General features: G+C 45.2%; 3 non-coding genes across 3 annotated transcripts; all 3 read right to left on the reverse strand.

Moving 5' to 3' along the window:
• Positions 1–1,777: 1,777 nt before the first annotated feature.
• On the reverse strand, positions 1,778–1,850 carry TRNAV-AAC (transfer RNA valine (anticodon AAC)). The gene has a single exon. It is a non-coding gene; the product is annotated as a tRNA-Val (tRNA).
• Positions 1,851–9,326: 7,476 nt separating this feature from the next.
• Positions 9,327–9,399, reverse strand: TRNAV-AAC (transfer RNA valine (anticodon AAC)). Its single transcript has one exon. It is a non-coding gene; the product is annotated as a tRNA-Val (tRNA).
• Positions 9,400–13,673: 4,274 nt separating this feature from the next.
• Positions 13,674–13,746, reverse strand: TRNAV-AAC (transfer RNA valine (anticodon AAC)). Its single transcript has one exon. It is a non-coding gene; the product is annotated as a tRNA-Val (tRNA).
• Between the last annotated feature and the right edge of the window lie 2,218 nt (positions 13,747–15,964).

The raw sequence follows: 15,964 nt of genomic DNA on the forward strand, positions 1-15,964 counted from the left end.
GGACCTGTCCCGCAGTGAGTGGCAAAACCCCCTGTGTCTCCAGCACTCTGTATCTGTTTGTGACCTCACGCCAGCTACTGCCCGCCGCCCTGTTCTTGAACCGCAGCTACGCTGCACATCCACATTTTACTGGACAGCCGCTGGTATCAGCTGAGCTCTGCAGCGCCGGCGGCTGTCTATTACTGCCTGCGCTGCGAACCACAGCCGCTTGAGCCACTGCACAAAGCACTATAGCGGGAGTAAGCAGGTAAAATATGAGACTGCTGTGTGCTGGGGTGCGTTGCAGGGAGCTGTGAGAGAAGCCAATACTTGCTTGGACTGCGCAGGAATGCTTCCGGGCGGCAGCGGCTTCAGTGGGGCGGTGAGTGACAGCGGGGCTTCTTGTTGCCGGCGTCTTCAGTGACGGTCGCTCAGATGGCCCTGCTCATCCCCGCGCCACACATGTGGGAGATGAGCAGGAGCATCTCAGCGACTGCTCTGAATTGAGAGACAGGTCCGTTCTGAATCTTGTGCAGATTCAGAACGGCGGGGGCGCGCATGTAAATCGCTGTGTGGGCTATATACACAGCGATTTACATGCATTTTCAGGCATTTTCTGAGCGATTTGTTAAAATCGCTCAGAAAATGCCTGAATATTGTGCTGTGTGTGGGGCCCTTTACGATGCATCAGCTGCAGCATTTTTTATTAAATCAAGTTCTGCCGTGTTTCATATATAGATTAAGATGCAGATAAATATACAAGTGTCCCATAACAAATACACCAGTGCAGTCATATAAATCATGCAGAACATGCAACAGGTATAAAGAATAATAAACAAATTTATTAAAATACTTGTGTTAAGAATTATTATATTCAATCATTGGATAATCCATAAAAATTACTGGTAACACAAAAGGTGATGACCTTGAAAAAGCTGCAAAGTGAAACGCGTTGGTGGAATATAGCCAGAACACCCACTATTTGGACATCCAATTTGTTTACATTCCATGTGACCGGACCAGCTTCCAGAACTATCCCAGCAGCCGCAAATATCGGGACAACACGATACAAGCACACCAGGTAGAGCCCCACAACAACACTGGGTTGGAGACAAGCATTCTCTCCTCAATAAAGTCCCCTTTGCAACATTGCCCTTCTACAAATGGAACACTAGCACGGAAGCAACTATAGGAACGGACACAGGATACTACTCGTTTGAACTCTGGGTGACTATCTATGCTCTAATTTTTACTTTTGTGGTACCAGTAATTTTTATGGATTATCCAATGATTGAATATAATAATTCTTAACACAAGTTTTTTATTAAATTTGTTTATTATTCTTTATACCTGTTGCATGTTCTTAGATAAGCGCGGTATCACCCCCTCTTTTTTCACATCCTATACTATTTGGGCTTGACTTCCCAATCTAGAAACCGCTGCTTCAGCAAATCCACTCCTTTCAGGCACCCTCCTAGGACACTTTTGTGTCCTAACCCATCTATTCAGTCACATGAAGCAGCTTGTCACATCCATTAGTGAATAAGATGAATTTTTAGACATGAAAAGATGCAAAAATGTGCTCAGTATGGCTCATAACAGGCATCTTGGCACACATGGCTTAATAACGCTTATAAAAATGGGCTGCAAAAGAGAAATGAAAAACAGAATCTGATTGGTTGCTATGGGTCACATGTATTTTTTCTTTTTAGAAGCATTAGTAAATTTATCCTTAGGTGTATGAGGAGGTATCTGTAAAAATATCTATTCATCAAATGTTTGTTTGCAATACAAAAAGTGTTTCTGCCCGGTCTCGAACCGGGGACCTTTCGCGTGTTAGGCGAACGTGATAACCACTACACTACAGAAACTGATGGCAATATTAGTTATGTCTTGTACGTCTCAACAAAAGTGGACTGGAAGTGGGAAATTAGGAAGTGGAAAATTAGGAAGTGGGGGTATTTGGGTCAAAGGGACAGATGAAAATTATATTCTATTACAGCAATGTTTTTAAAGGTAGCAGGTCATTCTAGAGCACCACAGTTGTGGGTCAGATTATAGCAGTGAACAGTCAATCTGTTGCCAGGGATTTAAGAATTGATTTTGATTACCGTATTTATCGGCGTATAACACGCACTTTTTTCCCCCTGAAAATAGGGGGAAAAGATGGGTGCGTGTTATACGCCGATATGTGCGTGTTATACGTCGATATAGCCGCCTGTCCCCCCGCATGCACCCGCTCCAGCACCACACCAGACTTCGCCCATAGAGCTTCAGTGGGAACAGGACCAGTATGTAAAGGCTGCTCTAGTATGTCCATCCCACCGGTCGGCGCATGCGTAGCATAACCTATCGCACCGGGAGCGTTGCCACTTCCTATGAGCGAACGGCGCATGCGCCAGCCAAATCTCGCGTTTCTCTCAAGGGCTAGTGACGTGAGTTCCGTGCGCCTGCGCCGTGTGCAGGATGAGTCCCGGAGAGGTGCTGGCACGGAGCGCCCCAGCAGCAGCAGCAGCAGCGGAGTGCCGGCAGCAAGAGACGGGAAGGAGCCTTGTTTTGCTGAGCTGGAAAGTTTCGGTGTGCGGCCCCTGCGTGTGGCGGAGCCTATGAGCTGCTGTTCGGGCTGCAGACCCCTCCGGTGGGACGGGCAGCTTCCCTGTGATGCTGCGGGACATTTAGCCGGAGTTACACCAACATGGTAGTTAGCTGAGGTGAGGACTATCCCGGAGGAGCCCAATGAGTGGCACACAGCCTGCGGCCTCGGACAGGTGAAAATTTTACTTTTTCCTGAGATTTCCCTTTTAAAATGAAGGTGCGTGTTATACGCCTGTGCGTGTTATACGCCGATAAATACGGTAATTGTGTGCTCCTGATCATGAATATGCTATGCTGGTTTTTGAGATATGCAAATGTCTTCTCCGAGCATTAGTGAGAAAATTTTAATAAAGTAAAGTGGCCTAGACTAGTAAGGTACTTTAAATGGAGAAAATTATTAAATTGTATAATTTTTGATAATGTCCACTGGGGAATAAAAAAGTATATATTTTTTTCTTGCCAAGGATTTAAAATTGATTTGCAAGCACTCGCAGGGCCTATTTTCACATTAGATCATCAATATAGCTGAATTATATGACAATGACTGATGGGTCAGGGTCAGACTCATTAGATTCAGCCACCTGCAGCATGAAGAATCAGGGTCATATCATAGTTGCCTACCCTCCTGCATTCTGCAGGAGACTCCCTGAAATAGCAGCAATCTCCCTCATTTACCCTAGTCCGCATTACACTGTTACATTTTTTGGGAAAAAAGGAATGAGAGATAGATACATTTACATTGAATCATCAGCACCATTTCCCAGCACTTTAACAAGTATAGTAGCTCATCTACATTTGGATACAAGTCATTTTAAAAGATTCCTCTCAGATGTAGCAGTACACACCCATGCTTCTAGGTGTTACGTTCACAATCTCTTTTCACAATCTCTCCATATATGGAACTAGACATGCTCTATGAGTGGAGTATGACACGCCCCTCAATGGGGCGCTGTGCAAAATTCTACCACCTGCTATAATCTCCCTGAAACTAGTTTTCAAAATTAGGCAAGTATGGGTCATAGGTGTGCGCCTATGGGTGTGTCAGGTGGGCACAGGCACACCACAATCATTGTGGCACAATGTCTGTGCAAAGTCCTGGTAACCCCCAAACCACTTATGTCCCTCGGGGAGGTGTATTTCCTCATACCAGGCATCCCAGTAGCCTAAATCCATATACCTGCCGTCAGTAGCACCACTGCAGTTGACAGGGACATGTGCTGCCAGAGCAATGATGCTCCATGTAAACGGGCAGTAGAAGTACTATTACAGTGCACAATGCCCACCCTGGCTGCCAGGACCTGCCTATCTGAGGACTGTGAGTCCTGCTTCCGGTTTCCCCCTGGGCCAGTAGATCCATGGGTATCTGGACTGATCATAGACTGACTCATGATAGAAAGTCATATGCAGTAGCGCACGCAGGGGGGGGTTCTGAGTACCCAGAAACCCCTCAGGAGTCTAAGGGCCCTAGGCTGAAAGCTGAGGGTCCCCTCTTTCTATAGGTATAAGAATTTTAAAAATCGGCCCTTGGGAACCGGAGATATCTGACTTCAAAGCAGTGGTCCCCATCCAACCCTGTTAATTGCTCTTCCCAGTCAGATATTTCAGGTACTGTCTGACTTAGAGTTTTTCTGAGGGTATATTCCAAAAGCTGGGACTCTCCCCCTTTGAGGGACACTAGTAGTTTGTCTCTACTGTTTCCAGAACCAGAGATATCAGCCTTCCAGCAGCTGGTTACTGCTCCAGCTCCACACACCTGGTATGTAGTTTTATATTCTCATTGGCAGATTGCTCTGCCTCCTGAACTTTGATCCCCTAGACCCCAATACCATTTGGTAGGTGGGATTCTCTAGTTTTTACTTCCATTAAAATCTAAGAAATCTATTTCTGGGAAGTGGAGATATCTGCAGTCAAGCAAGCTGTCCTCCTACCAGAAAATTGTGAATAATAAGCCCACTCCAGTACACACCCCTCCACTGCGTATTAAACATACTCTACCACCCTGAAAATGATGTATCAGGGCCCCTTCATTCAGCCCAATGCCCCCCTCCCACCATCTGTGCAGTAAAGGGGTAATTAGTGGAAATTACTGATCCAGGCCCTACATGCTGAGCTGTTATACCCCCTACCACCCGCGGGACATCAAAGCTTCCCCCACCCCTACTGCTGGAGGATCAGTAGGGGCCCCAATACATTGCTATGCCCAGGGGTCTACACTGCTGTTGACGCCCCTGTATGTGTATATATATATATAAATATATATATTATTATTATTACTTATATACATTTAACTGACCCGGCATATACTGGGTCACCTAAGTGTCCATCTCCGTGCTTTGCTCCGCCCCTCTGGAAACCCCCTTCTGAAAATCCTGCGTTTGCCCCTGATATGGACGGCCACAAATGGTTGACAGTCAAAAGGTCGACAGGATTTAAAGGTCAACAGACAATAGGTCAACAGGGTCTAATGGACGACAGTAAAAAAGTTGTCAGGGTTTAAAGGTCGACAGGCATTAGGTTGACCAGAAAAAGGTCAACTAGCATTTTTTACTAAATTTTCAGCCGAAATGTGTCGACAGGCAGTATTTCATACCTAACCGTCCACTAGGGCATGGAGGGAAAATAAAATAGTGTGCCGAGAGCAGCGAGCCATGCGAGAGGACATATGACACTTAGACAGTGTCCATGTCGACATAGACACCCTAAAAACATTTTTTTAAATCATGTTGACATTTTAACCATGTCGACCTTTTTGATATTGTCATTTCAACCATGTCGACTTTTGACCCTGTCGACCTTTTGACTATCGAACTTAGGACCCTGTTGACCTTTCCAAAGTAGACCATTGACCCTGTCGACCTTGTGACTGTCAAACATTAGTGGTCGACCATATGATTGTAGACCTAGCCACTGAAGATGTTTTATACCATAACCAGATCCGTGATGCCCAAGCAGATGTCCAGGGGAGGGGGGGGGCCTGCTGGGGAAACTTCCGTGGGCCAGTCACACACCCTCTAAAGGCCTCCATTCACTATGCGATTTGGGCACGCTTTCACCCTATTCGGATCCCATCTGCTAAATCTTATGTGCAGCGCCCAGCCCCGGAGCTGTGCGGGGGATGGCAGTGGGTGGGGGATGCCGGCTAATAGATAGCCAGGCGGAGGTAGCAGGAGGAGGCTGCATAGGGAGCCAGGCAGGCGAGGAAGCTGTTGCATTCAGAAGTGCCAGTGGGAGCAGGGCGCAGGGCAGCAGTGGTGTAGGTTGGTTCCACGGTGCCCGGAGCAAGTGCATGTTTGGCGCCGCCGTCGTCATGTTGCTGCGTCCCAAACCGGCGCATGCGCAGTGAGAGCACTCGCCGGGTTTTAACTGTCCCCACAGACGTGCACGGGGTTAACACTGTGCTAAAAAATTGAATAAAGATGCTCAATAAATAATGCGGTAAAAAATGAGGGTGAAAATCTCCCCTCTCCTAGTAAAAGGCACAGATGGGGTTAAGGATTAGTCCTGCCTGTGTTCCTCTGGGTACCCTTGGAGATAGGGCCACACTGGCCAACTCACGTGCCCTGGGCTGGTGTCTGGGGTGGTCTGGTTCCAGACCTTCCTATTCTGTGCCACCGGATGCTGGGGGCCATCACTGGTCGCTGCCTGATGTGGGGTGCTGCTGTGGGGGGTCAGTTGCTGTGGCCAGGTAGGTGCTGGCTCCCTGCCGCTCTGGCTGTTGCCCAGGCGACACTGGGTACTGCGGCCAGGTGCTGGGTACATAGGCTTGATTGTAGCTCAGGGAAAAGGGGAAGGGGATGAGGGCCAAGGGCACAGGACTAATTTGCTATGGGGTTAGAAGGTTTGCTCCAATCAACGTATAAATTAAAATATACAGTATTGTTGAGGAGGTGCTCCCAGGGAGTAAGGTAAGTACAATTGAAAGAGGATTGATACTCAAGAGAGAGTATCAAAAAAGAAACTCCCGGGTGGGGCACAACCTTCTAGGATATGTGTAACAGTTTAAAATATCAACTTTATTATTACTAAAATTGATCCTTTGGGTGGATCAAATGACGAACATAAGACAAGAACATACAGATAACATGAATAATAGTATACAATTTGAGAAAAGTAGTGAAAATATATTGTAGAAGTCTGAGAAGAGGACTATATTGCCTCTGTCTTTGGTATCACACGAATATCAATATATTTGTGTGAGAAATTCTTTTCAGACTAGGCACGTCTTCACTTGACCAACAATTGGTTAACACGTCAAAAATATCAAGATAAATATCATATTGAGTAAAAAAGGGGGCTAACTGTCAAACAGCACACGTTTATCTGGTGAATATATTTTCACTTGAATTTAACTGCAGAGTAATAACTAATATAAAGATGGGGGCAGTGGTGAAGTACCTGGGCTGTATATACTCGCGGGGTGGCTGCTGTCTGTGCTTACGGTGGCTTACCGTAAGCACAGACAGCAGCCACCCCGCGAGTATATACAGCCCAGGTACTTCACCACTGCCCCCATCTTTATATTAGTTATTACTCTGCAGTTAAATTCAAGTGAAAATATATTCACCAGATAAACGTGTGCTGTTTGACAGTTAGCCCCCTTTTTTACTCAATATGATATTTATCTTGATATTTTTGACGTGTTAACCAATTGTTGGTCAAGTGAAGACGTGCCTAGTCTGAAAAGAATTTCTCACACAAATATATTGATATTCGTGTGATACCAAAGACAGAGGCAATATAGTCCTCTTCTCAGACTTCTACAATATATTTTCACTACTTTTCTCAAATTGTATACTATTATTCATGTTATCTGTATGTTCTTGTCTTATGTTCGTCATTTGATCTACCCAAAGGATCAATTTTAGTAATAATAAAGTTGATATTTTAAACTGTTACACATATCCTAGAAGGTTGTGCCCCACCCGGGAGTTTCTTTTTTGATACTCTCTCTTGAGTATCAATCCTCTTTCAATTGTACATAGGCTTGATGCAGGGCCTGGGCTCTCCTTCTTTCCTGAGGCCACCAGGACTTGCGGCCACCAGGACTTGCGGAACAAGGAGGCCACATTGGCCGTGGAGAGGAGAAGTACCTGGTCCCTGGAGAGGAAGCCCGGGGTCGGGGTCAGTGTAACGAGGAGAGTGAAGCTGCATGGCGAGGGGCAGGAGGGGGAAAAGCAGCAGCGTGGCCAGCAGCGCGTGGGAGCAGAGATAGGACGGAGCGGAGATTGACAGCTCCAGTCCCCGGCACCCGACAGCAGCGCCTGATACCCGGCAGCCAGGTGCCGTGGACTGGTGCGGTGATGCGGCTGCCGGGTATCGGGCGCTGCTGTCGGGTGCCGGGGACTGGATCTGTCAATCTCCGCTCTGTCCTCTCTCTGCTCTGCTCCCACGCGCTGCTGGCCACGCTGCTGCTCTTTCTCCTCCTGCCCCTCGCCATGCAGCTTCACTCTCCTTCTCCTCCTCGTCGCGCTGACCCCAGACCCCGGGCTTCTTCTTCCTCTCCAGGGACCAGGCACATCTCTCCACAGCTAATGTGGGCTCCTTGTTCCGCCCCCCTACACAGGCACAATGGGGATCCACGGCAGCGGGGGGAGCCGGCGGCAGAGCTCCGGCGCCAGGTGACATGTCGGCGCCCGGAGCTGGTGCTCCGCCGGCTCCACCCTAGCTACGCTCCTGCAGGGCAGTAGAAGATGCTGGCTGCCGGGCAGCGGCGGGAGGAGCAGAGAACTTACGGATGACTAGAAAGCCATTGATTGGCTGAGACCTCTCTATTCATCTGTATCAGCGATTGGCTGACAGAGGTCTCAGCCAATCAATGGCTTCCTATCCATCTATATGGGCAGTTTTTTTTTTCAAATTCTCTGCTCCTCCCGCCGCTACCCGGCAGCCATCCAGCATCTTCTTCTGCCCAGCGCCCTGCTACCGCAGGCACCGCAACAGCTTCCTCACCTGCCTGGCTCCCTACGCAGCTTCCCCCTGGCTCTCTATTAGCCGTCTCTATCCATGCGATTTATCATATGCAAAACTTGGCACTCAAAGGGCCTAATCGTGTGTCCCCCTCCGGGGGAGCTGCAGGGAAAATCAGGTCCGACTTGTACCTAGGACAAGTCGGACTAATGTATGGGGGGCCTTAAGACCATGCACCCCTGGTGCACATTGATCAAGTCCTCACTACTTACATTTATGCTTTAATATGTATTGAATTGTGGCGTTCTTTTTACCTGTTCTCTATTTTTGTTATTTATTTTATGTAATGTTAAGTATGTCTCCCTGTACTGTTCCTTTGTACGGTGCTGCAAAACACTTCTGGCGCCTTATAAATAAAATAATAATAATAAAATGCATTTGACTAAAGTTTTCAGGAGGAAGATCCAAAAACAGTGCAGTAGCCCAGAAGCAAAGTGACTGAATTAGCGATTACTTTTATCCTTGCTGACCCATTGGACAGACTCTATTCACATACATCCCAACTGTCCCACTTTCCATGGTAAGTACCTTTTTTTTGGGATGTTTATATGTCCCACCCAGGGCTGGCAGTGGCAGTTGGGAGTCCCCCCTTTCACCTGTTGAGCAGCGGTGAAAAGACGCTTTGAGCATGTGCACAGCATCTATTTCTGTAGGCAGAGGGGCTGGGGGCATGGCCAGAAGCTCACAGAGCCACTGATTGATAAATAAAATCTGATGGTGTATGAGGATGCATCTGTACAATAAAATATTTAGACATTGTTTGTATGTAATACAAAAAGAAAAAGTGTTTCTGCCCGGTCTCGAACCGGGGACCTTTCGCGTGTTAGGCGAACGTGATAACCACTACACTACAGAAACTGATAGCATCTGGTTTTGTGTATTGTAAGTGGAAGCACAAGTTTAGTGCAGAAGTAGGAGCAGAGGAGGTGGGAGGTATTTAGGTCAATGGGGCAGATGGAAATTCTATTCTGTGACATCAATGCATTTGAAGATAACGGGTCAGTCTACAGTACCACAGTTGTGGTTAAGATTACACTGGGGAACAGTCAATCTGTTGCCAGGGACTTAAGAGTCAATTTTCATTAATTGTTTGCTCCTGATCATGAATATGTCATTCTTATTTTCAATTGGCTCTAGTTTTTGAGATTTGCATATGACTCCTCCCAGCGTTAGTTAGAGGATATGAATTTATGTGCCTCAAACGTGACTACCAGTGATGTAATAACAAATAAAATAAATTCTTGTTATTGTTAACAGAAGGTCATTGTTAAAAAAGCAAAACTAAGTTGATTCTGTTAAGTTAAGCAGCCTAGACTCGTAAGATAATTTAAATGGAGAAAATAATTGGGTACTTGTGGAGTATCACGGCTCCCATCGCATTCCATCGCATGCCATATATAGTGGCATGCGATTGGATACGCTTTTTGCAGTTTTTAACGAATTTTTACAAAATCGCATGCGATCGCATGCGTTTTTTTAACAGAAAAGCATCCAAATGCATTGAAATTAGTATCAAACATGTTCAATGACCCCCAAATGTCATTTTTGAGGCTGTACCACCCCCACTATCAACGCGAACCCGAAGCATGGCGAGCGCAGCGAGCCCGCGAGGGGTGGCGGTACGACCTTTTCATACCCCCACTATCCACGTCGGCGTGGAGTTGAGAATAGAAAGTGTGGCGAGCGCAGCGGCCGCGGACACCTGTGAAGCCCGCGAGGGGACGCGGATACCTGTGAAGGTATCCGCGTCCCCTCGCTGCGCTCGCCACACTTTCTATTCTCAACTCCACGCCGACGTGGATAGTGGGGGTATGAAAAGGTCGTAGGACGCGTACCGCCGCCCCTCGCGGGCTCGCTGCGCTCGCCATGCTTCGGGTTCGTGTTGATAGTGGGGTTGGTACAGCCTCAAAAATGACATTTGGGGGCCATTGAACATGTTTGATATTAATTTCAATGCATTTGGATGCTTTTCTGTTAAAAAACGCATGCGATCAAATCGCATGCGATGCGATTTTTTGCTATACGATGCACATCGTGGGAGCCGTGATTGTCCACAAGTACCAATAATTGAATTTGATAATTTTTTCATTAATTACAATGGTTTTATTTTTGCCTTAGATCTTCACTATAGCTGAATTTGCTTCAGTTTTCATAATAATGAAAAATTATAAAATTATTTATTTTCTCCATTTGAACTTTGAAGTACCTTACTAGTCTTGGCCATATTTTGAAAAACTACCTTCTTTCGACAATAACAAAAATTAGTTTTATTTGTAATAACATAGCTGTTAGTCACATTTGAGACAAATAACACATTCATCCACATTCATGCACCCTGCTTTATACAAAATGTATAACAAATACTACATGGTCTACAGCCTGCATTAAATTGTCGGGTTTCCAACTATGCTGAATGACAATAACTGATGGGTCAGGGTCAGACTCATGAGATTCAGCCGCCTACAGCATAAAGAATCAGAGTTCACCAGTGGGTCCCATCTCATAGATCAGTATCAGCGGTGGGTTTGTCACTTGTTACAGCACAGGCTGAGGAGTACCAGTCAGGATACATCCTGTTCCCTAGTGCAGGTGGTTGCAGGGTTCTTGGGAAAGAGATTATTAACTATGCAGCAGCAGTGGTTGCGCCATAGAGCTCTGTAAGAAAAGCAGTAATCACACTTTGATCCTGCTGTGACCGACACAGGTGCTGCAGTACATGCAGGTGCTCCTTTGGGGCTTGGAGCCCAAAAGCAGGTGTATCCATTATCTCTGGTCTTTATGCCTCTGTATATATAAATGTAAGCCATTATTTTCTGGAACAAAAGTCAATAAAAATTGTTATTTCTATAAACAACACAAGATGTCGCTGCTGACACTTGTAACTACTTCAAAACATTTCTGATACATCAAACAAGTGCAGCAGAATATCATTTGAGAGAGGACATTGGTATAAATTGTGTGGGGTCTATTCAATTGTATGCAATATTCATACTCCCATTCAGCTATATGCTGCATTTATGGTACCACTAGAGGCACATATTTATGTTTGGAGCACTATAGGACAGTGTACCCAAAAAATCATTAATCTGGGTTGTAATTGGACAGCAAGTGGGGTGAGTTCTTCTGATTTGCCTGCTTTTCTATGATGTTGGGATAGCAACTCCCCACATTTACATGCTGGGGTGAGTTAATTGAATTGAGCCAAAGAGTGAACTACTAAAAATTTACATGCAATACGTTTTTTTAAAAATGAGTTATTAACAGTCTAGTTTTATTACTTTTTTGTTCATAATTTAAAAAGTGCAATGGAGTACAGTTCTTGTACTGTAGAAGTACATTTTAGTAAACAAATACTTTTTGTTGCTAAATAATAATCTCACCCAAAAGAAACTAGCAGAGGATGGTTTCGATCCATCGACCTCTGGGTTATGGGCCCAGCACGCTTCCGCTGCGCCACTCTGCTTCCATGTCTTGTACCGATGAAATTGCTTTCATTCATGTGGTTCTGTAACGCAATATTATGATTATATAGATATTTTTATTTTCCTTCATTATATTCCCAATTTATGACATTTTGTTGAAATAAAACACTGAAATTAGAATATTTAGGAGATTTAGGGGCAGATTTATTAAGCTTGGAGAAGAGATAAACTGGAGATAAAGCAGAGAAAAGGTAAAAGGAGATAAAGCACCAGCCAATCAACTCCCAACTGTCTTTTTTAAACACAGCTGATTGGCTGGTGCTTTATCTCCTTTTACCTTTTTTTCCGCTTTATCTCCAGTTTATCTCTTCGCCAAGCTTAATAAATCTGCCCCTTAGCCTGTCTTGGTACTTTTTTTATTACTGGCTATATGAACCGAATATTGATCTATAACCATTTTTCAATATCCCCAACTGTATCCCCAACTGTACATTTAGCAAATTTAGTTTTACTAACCGGGGACCTTTCGCGTGTTAGGCGAACGTGATAACCACTACACTACAGAAACTGACACCACTTCTTTGGCTTTCTTGTAAGTGGGAACAATTGTATAGAGCAGAAGTTGGCGCAGAACACTAACTAAAGTGGTGAATGATCTTGTAACTGCTAAGTCTAAAGGCCATTACTCACTACTTACTCTTCTAGATTTTTCTCCTGTGTTTAACACTGTTGATCACACTCTTCTCTTACAAACACTACACTCTCTAGGTCTTAATGATACATTTACTTTCCTGGTTCACATCTTACCTATCTGATCGCTCTTTCAATGTTCGCTCCTCTGACTCTACTTCCTCTTCATTACCTCTGTCAGTTGGAGTTCCACAAGGCTCAGTCTTAGGTCCTCTGCTTTCCTCAATCTATACTTCCTCTCTTGGCAAACTAATCAGCTCTTTCGGATTTCAGTATCACTTATATGCGGATGATTCTGAAACCCCAGAGTTGTCACCAGTGGTTTTGGGTCGAGTCTCTGAATGTCTCTCTGCCATCTCATCTTGGATGTCTTCTCGCCAACTCAAACTCAATATTTCCAAAACGGAATTACTTATAATTCCGCCAACTAAGAACAGCTCCCGTGTGAGCGCAAATCGGCAATGAAATGGAGAGGGCAGGCAAGACTATATAGTGCAGATCTGCACAATATAGCCTAAATTGTGCCACTCTAGCATGCTGTGCGATGCGAGTCCCGATGCGATCTGATCGCATCGGGACTCGCATAGCACGGCATATCGCCCCCGTGTGTACACACCATAACACAGTAGAGGTACATTTTAGTGAACAAATACATTTTGCTTCTTAATAAAAATGTCACTCAAAACAACATAGCAGAGGATGGTTTCAATCCATCGACCTCTGGGTTATGGGCCCAGCACGCTTCTGCTGTGACACTCTGCTTCCAGGTCTCATAAAGGTGAAATTGCTTTCATTCATGTGGTTTTGGTATGTAGTATTATGATCATAGAGGTTTTTTTCCTTTACTACAGTATATTCCCATGGATGACATTTTGAAAATTAAAAAAAAAAAAAAACACTAAAATTTGAATATTTTGCCTTGGGAATTTTTTTTATTTATTACTGGCTATAGCCAGTTTTCTAAATGCTCAACTGCATCTAAAATAATTTAGCAAATGTTTTTTTTACAAGAAGTAAAACTGTTTCTGCCCGGTCTCGAACCGGGGACCTTTCGCGTGTTAGGCGAACGTGATAACCACTACACTACAGAAACTGATATAAGCTTTTTGGCTGACTTGTAAGTGGGAGCAAATGCATAGAGTAGAAGTGGGAACAGAGTAGGTGGGAGGTATTTAGGTCAAAGGGGCTGATGAAAATCCTGTCCTAGCACATCAATATATTTGAAAATAGGAGGTTAGTCTAGAGCAGTGGTTCTCAAACTCAGTCCTTAGGACCTCACACAGTTCACGCTTTCCAGGTCACCCAAACGGTGCAATCATTACTGAGTACACTCATCTTTTAAAAGATCCACAGGGGGAGTTAATTATTTCACTTGATTCTGTGCGGAGACCTGCAAAATATGCACTGTGTGGGGTCCTGAGGACAGAGTTTGAGAACCACTGGTCTAGAGCAGTGGTTCTCCACCTCAGTCCTCAAGTACCCCCAACAGTTCACGTTTTTCAGGTCTCCACACAGTATCACAGGTGAAATAATTAACTCCACCTGTGGATCTTTTAAAATGTGTCAGTGAGTAATGAGTACACCTGTGCACCTGCTGAATGACTTGGAAAATGTGCACTGTTGGGGGTCCTTGAGGACTGAGGTTGAGAACCACTGGTCTAGAGTACCACAGTTGTGATTAAGATTACACTAGGGAACAGTGAATCTGTTGCCAAGGATTTAAGAGTCCAATTCCATTAAATTTGTGCTCCTGATCTTGAATATGCCATGCTTATTTTAAATAGGTTTCTAGTTTTTGGGATTTTGCATATGTCTGCTACCAGCGTTAGTGAGGAGATATGAATGTGTTATGTGTCTCAAACATGACTACCAGCTATGTTATCACAAATAAAACAAATGATTGTTATTGTTGAAAGAAGGTAGTTGTTAAAAAACAAAGTCAATTCTATTAAGTTAAGCAGGCTAGACTAGTAAGGTACTTTAAATGGAGAAAATAATTGAATTTTATAATTTTTCAATAATTTCAATGGGGACCAAAAACATTTTTTTTTTCAAGATTTAAGTTCAGATTGCATGTACTTGCAGGTTCTAGTTTTGCATTAGATCTTCACTATAGCTGAATTGGTTCTAGTTTTCATAATAATTAAAAATTATAACATTATTTATTTTCTCCATTTGAAGTAACTTACAAGTCTTGGCTGCTTTACTTAACAGAATCAACTTAGTTTTGCATTTTGAACAACTACCTTCTTTCAACAATAACAAGAATCCATTTTATTTGTGATAACGTAGCTGGTAGACACATTTGAGACACTTAACACATTCATGGTCCTGATTATGGGACGAATCTGGGGTGCATGAACACACAGCCCCCTGCGTACATTTCAGAGTTCATTTCCACGACCACCCTCTAGCGCAGGACAGGCCAACTTGTGGCTCTCCAGATGTTGTGAAACTACAAATCCCAGCATGCCTTGCCACAGTTTTAACACTACCTTATAGCAAAACTGTGGCAAGGCATGATGGGATTTGTAGCTTGACAACATCTGGAGAGCCACAGGTTGGCCAGGCCTGCTCTAGCGGATTGTGCCGCATCGTGACTGATGCATGGTACCACTACTCAGCAAACCGTGCTGCATAACAACCTAGGTCCACATAACAGCATTCAAGAGGACTGTCCAGTTATACCCCTTTTACACCGCCGGAAAATCCGGGTCAGTGGCGGGTCAGACCCGGATCACCGGCGGTGTAAATGGGGTCGAACCGTGTCCATTTACACGGGACCTCTACACAGGTCCTGACCTTGGTGGAACACGGCTAGGACCCGTGTAGAGGCCAGTGTAAATGGTCCCAGCACGGGTCGGGACATCCAGTGCGCTCTCCTCACACCCCCATGCTGCTGACTGCCGCAGCCTGTGCCTCTCAGAGCCGGCCGAGGTCCCGCTTTGCGCTGGTGTGATCGGAGCTCCTTCAGCGGCGGGAGCTGACAGCGGCGGCGGGAGCATATCAGGCTCTGCGCTGCCTCTGTAAAGTCAGCTGCAGCCACCCGCCACAAGGACCCCTCTGCAGCCCAAAGTGTCATCTCTGTCCAGCACATGCACGCTGGAGGGTGGACATAGAACCCAGACAAGACTAGCAGCTGCAAGTCACATATTCTCAGGCACTGCAGCTGCTGCCCCCAGACAAAGGGTTGTGAGTGTGGGCCTGCCAGTGGGAATGCTGGGCAATGTAGTCTTAAGCCCTACACTTTTATCTATCGCTCTGGGACTCGGCAGGTATGCTGGGACTTGTGGTCCGAAAACAGCAAATGG

The sequence above is a fragment of the Crinia signifera genome, chromosome 4 (genome assembly GCF_055691185.1).
Source record: "Crinia signifera chromosome 4, ASM5569118v1, whole genome shotgun sequence".
Classification (NCBI taxonomy): Eukaryota; Metazoa; Chordata; class Amphibia; order Anura; family Myobatrachidae; genus Crinia; species Crinia signifera.